The following is an 8,554-nucleotide window of genomic DNA, read 5'->3' as shown; positions in this document are numbered from 1 at the left end:
GAAAAAAACAAATACCATATGATTTCACTTATATATGGAATCTAGAAAACAAAACAAAACAAATGAACAAACAAGTAAAATGAAAGCACACTCATAACTACAAAGAACTAACTGGTGGTTGCCAGAGTGGAGGGGAGGGTGGGGGGTGGATAAAATAGGAGAAAGGGATTAAGATATACAAATTTCCAGTTATAAAATCAGTCGCAGGGATGAAAAGTACGGCATAGGGAATATAGTCAATAATATTGTAATAAAGTTGTATGGTGACAGATGGTAACTGTACTTATCAGTGGCAAGCACTGGGTAATGTGTAGAATTATCAGATCACTATGTTGTGCACCTGAAACTAATATAACATTGTCTGTGAACTAAACTTCAGTTAAAAAGTTATGTCTAAGACAATTCAGAAAATTTGAACATTGTCTGGATATTTGACAGTATCAATGTATTTTTGCAAATATTTTATATATAATAATAGTAGTATAATTATTCTTTGGAGCCCTTATCTTTTAAAGATACATGAGAAATGTTTACAGATAAAATGCTAGAATGTCTGAATGTACATTAAAGTAGTCCAGTGTGACCCCATGCTGTCCTGTGGCTGATCCAGTGGGCCCCTCCAGCCCAGCCATGAGTCTCATCCTGTCACTCCCAGTTTTGGTGGTGGTTCTGTCTTTGGTTTTGGAAGGCCCAGCCCTGGCCCAGGCAGCCCCACAAACCTCCAGCACTTTGGAGCTCATCCTGGATAAGCTGAAGGAGTTTGGTAAAGCTCTGAAGGACAAGGCCCTGGGAAGCCATTGAGAGCATCAAGCAGAACGACATTCCTGCAAAGACCCAGAACTGGTTTTCCAAGACTTTCAACAAAGGGAAGGAGAGACTCACAATTACTTTCTCCTGAATACAATGAGAGCCGCCTGCCCCTCTCCTCTGTGGCTGTGCCCTAGGAGGGTGCTCCAAAATTTCCCACACCCCTGCTCCTGTGCCCAGGACTTGATGATACCCATGTCCACCCCCACCCACCAACAAAAATCCCATAGAAGGGGAAAAAAAACGTAATCCAGAGTGAAGGTAGGGGAGTAAAAATGAGAACATTGACAAAACAAGATTGGTTGGATGATGAGTATATTAGGTTTTATTTTACTATTTTCCTTATTTTTTTGTAAAATTATATTCCTTAATAAAATTTTAAAAATCCTCTACTTTGGAAAAGAAGTTAAATAAGGATTGTCATAAAAGAATGGGGAGACAGAAAGCTTTCAGGGCAACCACAGTGCCCACTCTATTAATACTTTTTGTGTATATCGTTGTTTCTTACTGTTTTAAATTATTCACTTGTTTATTTTCACAGTGTTGAATAAGAATTTATTTTCACAGTGTTGAATAAGAAATGAATTCATAGGGGCACCTGGGTGGCTTAGTCGGTTAAGCATCCAATTCTTGGTTTCAGCTCAGTTCATGATCTAATTCATGAGTGAGCCCTGCACCGGTCTCTGTGCAGACAGCATGGAACCTGCTTGGGATTCTCTCTCTTCCTCCCTGCTCTCTCTGTTTCTCAAAGTAAATAAATAAACATTTTTTTAAATGAGATTTTTATTCTTGTTATAAGAATTGTCATGGGGCACCTGGGTGGGTCAGTCAGTTAAGCATGTAACTCTTGATTTCAGCTCAGGTCATGATCTCATAGTTGTGAGATGGATCCCCAAGTCAGGCTCAGCACTGAGCATGGAGCCTGCTTTGGATTCTCTCTCCCTCTCCCGCTGCCCCTCTGCTGTGCTATCTCTTTCTCTCTCAAAATAAATAAATAAACTTAAAAAAAAAAGAATTCATAGAGGTCAAAATTAAAAAGATTTACAAGGGTATATATACAGTGATAAGTCTCCCTGTGATCTCTGGCCCTTGTCACTTAGACTTCCATCCCATAGCCCCCCTCCCACCTTAACTTGGGATCAATGCTATCCTTTTTTCATACACACCATTTTTTTAAAAAGATTTATTTATTTTTGAGAGAGAGCACAAGCAGAGAAGGGGCAGAGAGAGAGGGGGGACAGAAGATCTAAATTGGGCTCTGCCCTGACTGCAGCGAGCTTAATTTGGGGCTCGAACTCACGAACCATGAGATCATGACCTGAGCAGAAGTTGGATGCTCAACCGACTGAGCCACCCAGGTGACCTTCATACTCACCATTTTTAATGGCCGCAAAACATTGCATTGTGTAAACATACCACGATTTATTGAATGATTTTCTTATTGTTGAAGCAGTTCTCATTTATTTATTTGCTTACTTATTTAATATATTTACAAAGCTTCCTGCGCTTTAGATCTTACATCACTGATTATTCCTTATTATGAACCAAATGTTTGTGTCCCTCCAAAATTCATATGTTGAATTTCTATCCCCTGAAGTGATGGCATTAGGAAGTGGGGTCTTTGGGACATGATTAAGTCATAAGGATGATGCCTCAAAAATGGGATTAGTGCCCTTATGAAAAGACTTCAGAGAGCTCTCTAGCTTTTTCTGCCATGTGAGGATACAAGAAAACAGCAGTCTGCAACCTAGAGAAGGGTGTCACCAGGACCAGGCCATGCTGGCACCCTGATATTGATGATCCTATCTCCAGAACTGTGAGAAATAAATGTCTGTTGTTTAAATAACCCACTCTCTGGGATTTTGTTATAGCAGCCTGAATGCACTAACACTTTCCTTTTTCTCTGGAATATCCTCAATCATCTGATTACTTGGAAACAGAAAACTTTCTCTCAACCCCCCATCCCACTTCACCTACCTCTGTATTACCCTTTGCTCCTTCCACACCCTGATCCAACACCTCAATATTCTATTGGAATAGACTACCTTTACCACTCAGATTTATCTACCCACTTTCCACTGAGCTTTCAGGAAGACAGCTTCCCCTCCAGGAAGTCAACCTGCAGGGATCAATCTCAGAAAAGTTAAGTCTACTTTTCTACTTTTTGCTCTTAACTTAGTTTTCAAACACCATCTGTACAGTGATATCTCCAAATATTTATCTACCCCAGAATAGCTCTATATGTACCTGATATCCCCACTGGACTACCTCAAAGGCATTTCAAACTCTTCACGACATGATCTCCTCCTCTAAACTTGGTTCTATTCCAGTGTATTTATTCTGTTCCAGGGAAGGGTACTATCATACATGCAATTGCATGAGCCACTTTTCTCTTTCTCATTTCCCATCTTGATTGATCGTCAGTTCTTATTGATTTTATCAGCAAAATATTTCTCAATCCATCCTGTACTCTCTACTTACAGACTCATCATGCTAGCTCAAAAGACAATTACCTCTCACTTAAACTAACTAGTACTCCTAATTAGCTCTTCTTATCTCCTCTACCATGAATCTAATCCATTCTTCATACTTTAGGTGGAGAGACTTTTCCTTCTGAAGACCAATCTGATCACATTACTCCCACCAGCTTAAAATTCTCTAATGCCTTTCCACTGCCATTACAGTTAAGGCCCTACCATGGCTTTCAAAGCCCTGTGTGAACTTCTTCCTCTCTTGTTTCATCTCAGTGTACTCCCTTTTATTACATAGCTTTTAGCGACATAACTGAAAGATAACTTTCTTTAGGTTTCTTAAACATTTCATGCATCAGAGGATCTTTGCAAATACCTTTCTCTCCATCCAGAATGTTCCTCACCAGCCTTTCTCCTATGCATAGATACCTCATATTCGTCTTTTTTTTTTTTTAAATTGTGCTCTTTTTAAAAAAGTTTATTTATTTTATCTTGAGAGAGAGAGAGCGAGGGCACGTGTGCATGAACAAGGGAGGGGCAAAGAGAGAGACAGAGAAAACCCCAAGCAGGCTCTGATCCTGGGCTTGATCCCACAAACTGTGAGATCATGACCCGAGCCAAAAATCAAGAGTTGGATGCTCAACCTACTAAGCCACCGAGGCGCCCCTCTCTTATCCATCTTTTGATTCTTAGCTTAAAAGTCTGTTTCTTGGGAAATCCTTTCTAGATGTCCTCAGTCTACCACAGAATGGTTTTCCTTTCTTTCAGAGCATCTATCTTTATTTGTACTTATATATCCATGAGTGTAATTATTTGAAAAATATTATTTAAGATATATGGCATAGTGCTTAGATCATGGGACGCACTCAACACATACTTTTGAATGAATAAATGAGTATATTTACCTATTAATCTTTGTCTTTATTTCAGATTATTTCTTTGGGCTACATTCCCAGAGGTGAAATGAATGGATTAAAATAACTTTTTTTAAAAAAATGGCTTAAAACAACATTTCTTATCTTGATATCTGTAGGTCAGGAGTCAGGGTGCAGCTTAGATGAGTCCTCTGCTTCAGTCTCTCACAAAGTTTCAAAATGTCAGCCAGGGCTGGGGTCATCTGAAAGCTCGACCAGAGAAGCTTCTGCTTCTGAGCTCACTCATGTGGTTATCGGCAGGATTCAATTCCCCAGTGGTCAGAGGCTGGCCTCAGTTCCTTACCACACGGGCCTCTGCATTGGGCTAAAACCATTTTACATGGCTTTCAATAGATGGATAATTAGATATACTCATAAATGAGTATGAAACATTCTCTCCAAAAAAGCCCATTAATGAATTAAAGATAATGTTTCAGCACTGTTACCTGACTTAAATCTCTATAGAGAGATGTTTGTCAACATTATACATGATATACATCACAGAAGGATACTAAACACCTGATTAGTAGATGCAGGATCCAAAAAGATCTTTGCAGATACAATACGGGCCTCAGTATTCAAAGCTGAAATTCAACAGGGCAAGTATAGGATCCTGAACTTTAATTTAAAAATTCTGTTGACTGTATACTGAATGAGAGAGTGTGGCTTAATGAGACCCGTGGCTGTTTCTTGTGGCTCCAGAGTCTCCAGAGTTCCTTTTTCTGGCTCCTCTGTCCCTTGCCTTCCTTGACTTGCAGCCTGCTTTGTTTTCCTTTGATAGCTGCCTCTGTACACTTCATTCCTTGCAGTTTGCACACTACCCTAGCCTGGCTTCTCTCATGGTCTCCTTAGTTGCCTCCTGATTGAGGCTGTTTTGAAGACAAGCACTAGTGCCCTTTGTGTTTTTGTAAATATAACATGTCAGCGCAGCGCCCCCCGCAGGGCTCAAACTCACAAACCCATGAGATCATGAACTCAGATGAAACCAAGGGTTGGAGGCTTACCGAGCCGAGTACAGGCGCCCTGTAACTTATGTACTTTAAACGAATGTGTATCCCCTCTATGTTAGGAGAGTGAATGTTTCACACATGTCCTTGATAAGGATTGTGTTTCAATTTTCTGAATCTTGTATCTCCTTACCCATCTTTTTCTTCTAGCTCTATCAGTTTCAGAGAAAAGGGTATTGAAAATCTACCGTTGGTGGTGGAACTTATTTTTGTTATTCTGTCAAGTGTAGATTTATTTTTAGTCTCTGTTGTCAGGTGTAGATTCAGGACTATTATAAACTTCTTGGTAGTCTCTTTGACTCTAATAATGTTTTTTGCTCTAAAGGTTATTTTGCTAATGTTAATAGTGTTTGTGACAGTTAATTTTATGTGTCCATTTGGAAGATCTTTTTGGATGAGTTAAAATTTAAATCAGTGAACTCTGACTAAAGCAGATTGTCCTTTATAACGTGAGTGGACTTCATCCAATCTCTTGTAGGTCTGAATAGAAGGAAAGGACTGGCAAGAGAGAATTCTTTGGCAGACTGCCTTCACACTTGATTTGCACCATCTTCTCTCCTGAGTGTCCAGCCTCCCTGCCCACACTGAGATTTTGAGCTGGACAGGCTCCATAATCACATGTGCCAACACTTTATAGTAGATCTCCTTCTACATATGTACACATATCCTATTGGTCCTGTGTCTCTGGATAACCTGGACTAAAACATAACAACAGCTTTTAAAAATTTATTAGGTATCTTTTTTCCCATTTCCTCCTACAAATGGCGGTCTCCTGCAAATGGTGGCCTTTTAGAAATAGCAAATAGCTGTTTTGTTTTACCTTTTCATACAATCAAGACTTCTGTTTTTTAACCATTAGGTTTTGTCTGTTTATATTTTCTGTGACTGTGGCCGTGGATCTGATTTTTGTGTTTTGTTTTTACAGTGACTGTTCTTTATTCTTTGCTTTTTCCTCCCCTGTTCTCTTCCTGCTTTTGGTCAAATTGATTGTTTTCTTCTTCCAAATGTTAAAATGGGCCACAGAAAAATCTGGATTCTTTTTTTTTTTTTTTAATTTTTTTTTTCAACGTTTTTATTTATTTTTGGGACAGAGAGAGACAGAGCATGAACGGGGGAGGGGCAGAGAGAGAGGGAGACACAGAATCGGAAACAGGCTCCAGGCTCCGAGCCATCAGCCCAGAGCCTGACGCGGGGCTCGAACTCACGGACCGCGAGATCGTGACCTGGCTGAAGTCGGACGCTTAACCGACTGCGCCACCCAGGCGCCCCAGAAAAATCTGGATTCTTATAAGTAAAAACCTCTATTCTTTAATAACGGAACTTATGATACAAAATGACCTTTTAAGTTTTTCCATTTGAGATTCTTGGTGTTGACTTCCACAGGACAAGTGAGAACATCCTCAGTTTTTTAGCTAATAACCTATGAAAACTATTTGGTGTTTTTTGTTATCCTTGGTGTGATAAACTGCCCTGTTCAACATTGTAGCCACTAGGCATATATGGCTATTTAATAGAAACTATTAATTTAATTAAACTATTAATTTAATTAATTATATGTATTGTGTGTTTAAAAAAAATTTTTTTTAATATTCATTTTTGAGAGGGAGAGAGACAGAGCATGAGCAGGGGAGGGGCAGAGAGAGAGACACACACACACACACACACACAGAATCCAAAGCAGGTTCCAGGCTCTGAGCTGTCAGCACAGAGCCCGACACGGGGCTCAAACTCAGGGACCGCGAGATCATGACCTGAGCCGAGGTCAGGCCCTTAACAGACTGAGCCACCCAGGCGCCCCTTGTGTGTGTGTGTTTTTAAAATGTTTCATTTATTTTTGAGAGAGAGAGAGCACAAGCAGGGGAGGGGCAGAGGCAGAGGGAGACACAGAATCTGAAGCAGGCTCCAGGTTCTGAGCTGTCAGCACAAAGCCTGATGCCAGCCAGAACCCACCAACTGTGAGATCATGACCTGAGCCTAAGTCTGATGCTTAACTGAGTCACCCAGGCACCCCTTTAATTAGTTACATTTAAATACATATTTAAAATTCACTTGTGCTAGCCACATTTCATGCACTCAGTACCTCCACTTGGTCAGTGACTACTATTTTAGACAGTGCGGATTATAGAACATTTCTATCATTGTAGAAAGTTGTATTGGATAGGAGGTGATAAGCCTATCATAGTACTGTAGTTTCATACATCTTGGAGCAGAGCTATTTGAGAAACTGCCTCATGTTGCAGAATTTAGATCTGACAATCTATAGCAGCATTCTTCCAGCATCTTCTGCTCCTGTGGTGAATAGTGACCAGCATGGGGAGCAATGCCCACTATGGAGGTTACTAGGGGCTCCTGCCAGTGTACCCAGACTTTGGGCTTGGTGCCCTCAGGACATTGGAAGTAATTTAAATGGGAGTGACAGCTTAGGGAGTAATGGTGGTAACAGGGACTGAGGTGTTAGCTTCTGTACAATAGTGGTCTTCATCTTCTGAATGGAGTGGGGAGGCCAACAAAGGCTGAAGCATTTCCAGTGGAAACCAGATTGCAAAGGGTTGGGCATGGACCAGACTGGGCTGTAGCATTTGGTATTCCTTTGAAGCTTTGACCTCCCAATCTTGTTGTTAGACTGGTTTAGGTCTCATCTGAACCAGCTAGTTAGGAGGTCTGCCCTGAGCCTGTTGCACTGCTGGCAAAAGTGACCAACAGCTGCAGTTTAGAACTAATTTAGGGGGGGCATTGGCAGAGAACACCATGCTGGCCACCATCTGCCCCTGCATATCCTGGACAGGCAGGTGAGACTCTTTCTCTGGCTCAGCCAACATGTAACATTAACACCTATGTGCCCATTCATTGCAGGGACAGCTTTGCTTCTTGAGGAAGGAGAAACTGAGAAAGTCCAAGCTCTTTGCTTCTTTATTACTCCAGCGTCCGAGAAAAGAAAATTCCTCCCTTAACTTTTTCATTGTCAGTGGTGTTAGCCAGGCTCGGATTTACCTGGATCGCATTCTTCCATGTTTCAGCTGCTCAAATTTCTGTTTTTACCTTGGCTTGTGCTCAACTTCAGTGCAGAGCTGACAAAAATGATTTTTCCCCCACTGATTTCGTCATAATTCATTTCTTCCACACTTTGTTGGTATTGTCAAATTTTTTGCAAGCCATAAAGTCAAAGTCTGGATTCCCCACTGGTATCTATTGTCACCTTCAACTTCAGCAGTGTACTAAAGAAACCAAAGTTTTCTTTCAGGATGTCATCATCTGTATCTTCCTTAAGGTTTCATCGTTGTGTCAGGTGCCGTGGCAAGTACGGGAGTACAAGATGCAAGATAGGTTCGTGATTTGCCCTCACGAAGTTGTCCCA

General features: G+C 40.8%; 1 pseudogene; it reads left to right on the top strand.

The window, feature by feature from the left end:
• Positions 1-630: 630 nt before the first annotated feature.
• Positions 631-898, top strand: LOC132666468 (apolipoprotein C-I-like; annotated as a pseudogene).
• The last annotated feature ends 7,656 nt before the right edge of the window (positions 899-8,554 follow it).

The sequence above is a fragment of the Panthera onca genome, chromosome B2 (genome assembly GCF_046562875.1).
Source record: "Panthera onca isolate mPanOnc1 chromosome B2, mPanOnc1 haplotype 2, whole genome shotgun sequence".
Taxonomy (NCBI): domain Eukaryota; kingdom Metazoa; phylum Chordata; class Mammalia; order Carnivora; family Felidae; genus Panthera; species Panthera onca.
The sequence above is the reverse complement of the archived record's forward strand: the minus strand, read 5'-3'. Positions and strand labels throughout refer to the sequence as shown.